This window comes from Eumetopias jubatus, unplaced genomic scaffold (genome assembly GCF_037043125.1).
Source record: "Eumetopias jubatus isolate StellerSeaLion01/CBP00866 unplaced genomic scaffold, mEumJub1_p1.0 scaffold_3, whole genome shotgun sequence".
In the NCBI taxonomy this organism is placed as follows: domain Eukaryota; kingdom Metazoa; phylum Chordata; class Mammalia; order Carnivora; family Otariidae; genus Eumetopias; species Eumetopias jubatus.
The window spans coordinates 52,781,355-52,787,862 of record NW_028274809.1 but is presented as its reverse complement, the minus strand read 5'-3'; the positions used below and the strand labels follow the sequence as shown (position 1 = coordinate 52,787,862).

The 6,508-nt window shown below is 35.6% G+C and overlaps 1 non-coding gene across 1 annotated transcript; it reads left to right on the top strand.

The window, feature by feature from the left end:
• The first annotated feature begins 5,232 nt into the window (after positions 1–5,232).
• On the top strand, positions 5,233–5,334 carry LOC114226158 (U6 spliceosomal RNA). Its single transcript, XR_003612689.1, has one exon. It is a non-coding gene; the product is annotated as a U6 spliceosomal RNA (small nuclear RNA).
• The last annotated feature ends 1,174 nt before the right edge of the window (positions 5,335–6,508 follow it).

The following is a 6,508-nucleotide window of genomic DNA, read 5'->3' as shown; positions in this document are numbered from 1 at the left end:
AGGTATCATTAAATTATTGTTGCATGGGGAGGTCATGTATTATAAATATTAGTGAATACAGAATATAAAACAGACTTGCAAAAAATAAATACACTTCTTCACACAGGAGACTCACTACAGGTTTCACCGGATTATTTAACTCATTCAAATATATTTCTACTTCATAGACTAGAATTACTTCATAACTCATTTTATTTATATTTGTTATTTTTAATTTACTAATTGGAAAATATATACAAATACATAAAGCATTAAAGGGCCTATTTTGGAAAAGTAGCATGATTCTACCTGAGCAATAAATGAGATGTGTTGTTATTGTTTTGAACATTTGAAAAACAGAGTATATCAAAGCTTTTTTGTTGTTTCACCTAAAGAGAGAGAATGCCTAGAATTTTATAATTTCAACGTAATTTTTTGAACATTAGAATTTCTATAACCAGAAAAATTAAACCGTTTTTAAAACTGAAGGATTCTCAGGGCACCTGCATGACTTAGTCGGTTGTCTGCCTTTGGCTCAAGTCATGATCAGAGTCCCAGGGTTGAACCCCACATTGGGCTCCCTGCTCAGCGGGGAGCCTGCTTCTCCCTCTCCCACTCCTCCTGCTTGTGCTCTTCTGCTATCTCTCTCTCTCAAATAAATAAAGCCTTTTTTAAAAAACCTAAATAAATAAAAACTGAAGAATTCTCATAAGTTATATATTAAGTATATAATATATAGAAATATATCAGTATATATGCATATATGTAATTGTGTCTCTTTTCCAGTGATAGCTATTTTAATGACTTAGAATGCCATTTCACTAAATTGAATATGCTTTGAACTGAGTAGAGTCATCCAACCAGCTGAACATTTTCCTTCTGCACAGATTCAAAGAAAAAAAATCAACAACCCTTTGCTTTTTTTCCGGGCTGAAGCGAATTGGCTGAAGTGGCCAGTTCTGAGGGACAGGGTGGTTCCTAAAGTCACAGCCCAGGAGTCTAAAGTTTCTCTGGCATCCAGCTTAATGTCATGCCTACTGTTGTACCCAGTCTTTAATAATTCTAGCATGTGCTATTAAGTAGCATGTACTACCTATCCTGATATTTCACCACATTACCCAGCTGTAAGTTGGGGACCAAGTGCCTTGTGAGCTGTTGGCAAAGTCTCAATTAGCTGAGCACAGGCAGCATGTAAATATGTTGGAAGAGATAATGGATGCATTGATGGATGCCTCCCCAGCAAGGAAAATCAGAAGCTGTCCTTGAGCCCGACAAGTGAAAGGAATGGAAAGCAGGACAGACTGCTCTGAGCTGGGAAGCAGAGGTGGTCTAGCTGTAGCAAGGAGTGGTGGGTAACAATCCTAGAGGTAGTTTAGTGGCTCTCTATTCTATAGAATCCTTGTACCTAAATCTAAGCAACTTACCAGCTAGAGATGCTTGGGAAGGCAAAGGAATAAAAGTCACCATACTTTTACTGCAACCTGGGTAAAATTCTGAGGACTGATCAAAGACCACTCTCTGGCATCTGCTATAATAAAATGATTATGTGTGTAAGTACCATACTCCGTTTGTCTGTCAGGTTGTGGAATGTGTGTGTTGGGTTTTATGAAATTGGATGGACTTTAAGCCTGAATAAAGTAAATATTTGGTACATGCAGATTTTAGAGCTAATTTATTTGTAACAAATCACACTGTCGATGCCTCGATCAAGAACAAGGGGGAAATGTCCAAAAGGCTGTAATGTAAACACGTAAAGCATGTGCAAGGTATAGTAAGCTTTAAGGGAGCTAGACATTTCAGTTGATAAGACAGGAATGATGACAGAAGCCAAATAAACTTAAGGCAAAAAGTTCAAGTACCAATTAAGATAGACCCTATTAGAAACTATTTGTCAGCTATTAAGTGACTCTGCGGACATGGAAAGTCTATTTGCTACAGAGATTTGTTCATGGTTTTAACTATATTTAAGTAAGAATTCTAAACATTTTCAGATTTCAGCTCAACAGAATTGTTAGTGGTTAGGAGAAAAAAATTGCTATCATTTAATTTAATAGATTGTCTAGGCCTTTGATTTTTTTATTCCTACAGTTTTTGTTTTCTTTCTGCTTTAGATTCAGTTACTTTATCTATAGTAATTATTTTATGTGGGAAATTCTAAATGCAGTCTTTCTTAATTATTTACCCTAATGAATGGAAGCAAGGTCATCAATAACTGGACACCCAGTAACTGGATAAAAATGGTCTAAAGTATTTTATTTTTGATACATACTGTGTTACACTTAGAAAATTTGCCTGATTTTTTTGTACACATATATTGCATATCTAGAACAAAAGTTTTGTTTGCATACTGTATTTTGTCTCCATCTCTCTTTCTCTCTCTCCATATATATATATACATATATTTAGTTGGCCATGACAACTGTAAAAAAAAAAAAAAAATGTTGATCCTGACAGTTAAGCCCTGGACTCGAACCAGATATCCCAACTTTCAATACAACTCCCTGCCTTGCCACACACATGGTCTTGATGAAGGCATTTACTTCACTGAGTCTCAGTTTCCCCATTTACAGAAATGAAGTGAAAAATGTCTGTCTTATTGATCTTGCCATGGGGAGCAAATGAAATAAGGTATGTTACTCTACTTTGATAAATATATGAATTAAAACTCAACGGACTCCATTTTAAATAAAATCCTAAAACAGAACAGAAAAGAAAATAGAGTTTGTTTGAAGGGAATAAGATGTATCTAATCTCCTTTTTCCTTGTTTCATGGAATTCTTTTATTTCTTGGTCAGGAAAATAGAAAAAATAATACTGTCTATAAGCTTAAAGACATTTGACAGAAACCCTTTGACTTTTTATGAACAAGTTTTATAAATACAGAGTGGATTCAAGAGAAAAGAAATATAATTAAAATTTACTGAGCATCTTTATCTGTCGTAGTCACGGTGCTTGGCATTCGCATATGTCATCTTACTTAGTCCTCTCTACCTTGTGACCAGTCTCCGAAGAGCAGTAGAACATGGGTGGATCAAAGTACATGCTCTGGAACTAGAATAACTGGTTTAAATTCCAGCTTCTTCACTGTCAAGCTCCGTGACCTCAAATAAGTCATTTAACCCCAGTGTGCCTTCGTTTTCTCACCTGAGGCACACTGAGGGTATAAATAAAATAGATTATACCTTTACGCGGTTATCTTGAAGGGTATAAATAAAATAGATTATACCTTTACGCGGTTATCTTGAAGATTAAGTGAAGAAATACCTGTAACACCCCTTAGAATACTTCTTGGCACATGGTTAGCAGTCAATAAATAATATTTACTGACATTTTTGTAGAGCAGCATCTCATTAAGACATTTGCCCAAGTTCCCACAGAAATTGAAAAATGGAGCATTGATTCAGGTCTCTCTGAATAACACTCACTGACTGGCCTTTATGGCTCCAACACTTGATTCTTTAAACACCTCCATCCTGACCTGTGTGAACTTGGACTTTACTGAAGGTGTAGGTGAAGGAGCAGGTTTATATCAGAGCATTGGAACCAACTAAGAATGCAGTGTTTGATATTTCTGTGCTAAAAATTACTTCAGCCTCCCCACCACTGGAAACTTCTCACCAGACATGATTTTATGCAATCCTGGCCTTCTGCCATATTCTCTAATATTTCTTGTTTTCTCTCTCCTCTAGTCTCACTGTGCCCCCTGTCTTCTCTGATATCCCTCATCTTTACCTTCCTGATCATTTCTTATGTGGAGTGGTTTTGCTTCTACCTTGTTTACCTATCCTTTTCAGGCCTATTTTCAGGACTTTATCTGCCATTTTGAAATAGTTATCTAAATCTTTATTTATATAAAAACAAAAACAGTTTCTCGGATTAGAGAAACTTTGATACCAACTGTTGGATATCTTCTCAGCTATTCATCTGACCATTTTGCTTCCCTTCCTTAAAAACCTGGAATATTTTTGTTACATCCAGAATAAAATTTTAGGTCCTTTGCAGAATATTAAAGATGCTTGGTAATCTGCACCTCTGCTATTTTTCTACTACAACCTTCATTAGCATTAAAAATAAAAGTGAAAAATAAAGAAAAGTCAAGACAAAATTTTTAAAAACAACCCATAGTATCCACTACCCAAAGATAAACCATGTTACTCTTTCAGTGTCTGGCCTTAGAATTACATCTTATGTATATAGATACATGTAATTTTATTTTATAAAAATTTAAACTTTATATAATTTCTTATAACCTATTCTTAAGAAATGAACAATAAATTATTTTCTCATGCCAATAAATATTCATCTATAATATTCTTAAGGGCTGAAAAGAATGTTGATAGAGACTCCCAACATTAATTTTAATAATCTATATAAATAAGTTTTTCTCAAGTTTTTGATACTATAAGCAAGAATGTTATATATATTCTTAGAGCCAAATCATTGCATATCTCTTTATAGTTTTTAGTATGAATTTACAAATGTAGAGTTGGTAGGTCAGGATATAGCTGTAAAAACTGTGTTGCATTTTCTCTTCCTACTATCTTCTTTTTTTTTTTAACATATAATATAATGTATTATTTGTTTCAGAGGTACAGGCCTGTGATTCATCGGTCTTACACAATTCACAACACTCACCATAGCACAGACCTTCCCCAATATCCATCACCCAGCCACCCCATCCCTCCCACCCCCCACCACTCCAGCAACCCTCAGTTTGTTTCCTGAGATTAAGAGTCTCTTAATGGTTTGTCTCCCTCGGAAAAAGGAAGGGGGGGAAATCGGAGGGGGAGAACGAGCCATGAGAGACTATGGACTCTGAGAAACAAACTGAGGATTCTAGAGGGGAGGGGCGTGGGGGGATGGGTTAGCCTGGTGATGGGTATTAAAGAGGGCACGTTCTGCGTGGAGCACTGGGTGTTATACGCAAACTGAATCATAGAACACTACATCAAATACTAATGATGTAATGTATGGTGACTAACATAACAAAATAAAATTAAAAAACAAAACAAAACAACAACACTGTGTTGCACTTAGTCCTTGTAGGGTATATAGGGTAGGCCTGTATGTTATCAAATTGTAAATATTTGTCACATTTTTGGTGAAAATTCTATCTCATGGCTATACCCAATGTTGCATAACTTTTTCCTAGTGCCTAGCACATTTAGGTATTTATTCATATATATTTCAATATTTCATTTTAAGCTGAGGAAAAATGTTCTTTTATATAGCACTTAAGAAATCCAGTAATCAGTGTTCGCTTCAGCAACACATATACTAAAATTGAAACTGCAGAGATTAGCATGGCCCCTGCACAAGGATGACATGCAAATTTGTGAAGTGTCCCACAGAAAGAAAGAAAGAAAGAAAGAAAGAAAGAAAGAAAGAAAGAAAGAAAGAAAGAAAGAGAAAGAAAGAAAGGAAGGAAGGAAGGAAGGGAGAGAGAGAGAGAGAGAGAAAGAAAAAGAAAAAGAAAAAGAAAAAGAAAGAAAGAAAGAGAAAAGAAAGAAAGAAAGAAAGAAAGAAAGAAAGAAAGAAAGAAAGAAAGAAAGAAAGAAAGAACGGAGGGAAGGAAGGAAAAAAATCCAATTAGCATATTCTTGAGAGAACAATTTAGAGTTGACCACAACTAAATACAGACATCAGAAAATAAAAACCACTTTTGTCTAAAAGTCTGTCTTTGTGAGTCTCAAAAATAATTAGATTTTGATATGTATATTTATGTTTAATAATAAGCTAAAAATAGAATTTTTTAATGTTACACTTTGTCTTCATGCTGAAATTAATTTTAGAAAGAGTAGGTAAAGAAATACTAAGAAACAGCATTCTCATTAGCAGTCATAATCAAAAGGTCTTGGTCACTGATGTTAATTACAAATTAAGAGTTGGTGACGGTCACACAATCATTAGGTGCTGATCCATTCAGTGACTGGAGTTATAATTGGAAATAATATTCTGTGGATCCTTAGAGAGCCAGTATTTTATCAGATAGAAGTATATTATATGGCTAGCTAGAAGATAGTACTTTGGGCCTTGCAAATGATCTCATCCTGATCTCCCTGGGATGCCTAGAGTACTGGGACTAGTTGGTAAGACTAGGTGATCCACAGCCCATGGTGGTCTGTTTGCCCTCCAGGGTGGAAGCTCTGAAATAGTGTATCTGTCTGAGAGAATTGGTATGTTAGAAGTTGTGATTGTGACCACTGTTAGGAAGGTCTGGAGCAATCAGTTGTGTTTAGAGTGTGTGTTTAGAGTAGTCACTTTCGGTGTACAGACCCATCCTCCTCCTGAGCATCAGTGTCCAGAGTAGCCTGTGTGTTATTATGGCCAATGCATCAGTCTCAGTTAATGTGCATGAGTGCTCAGTATATCCCAGCCATCAAGTTGGGAGAACTCTCCAAAAAGTCTTTTCTTTATTCCCAAATCACCTTCTAAATTTATATGAAGACTAATTTCCAGTTAGGAATGCAGCTGTTATCCAGGAGAGGATATTAGAAGTGGGCTCATATCCCCTTTCCTGTTTTTAGTG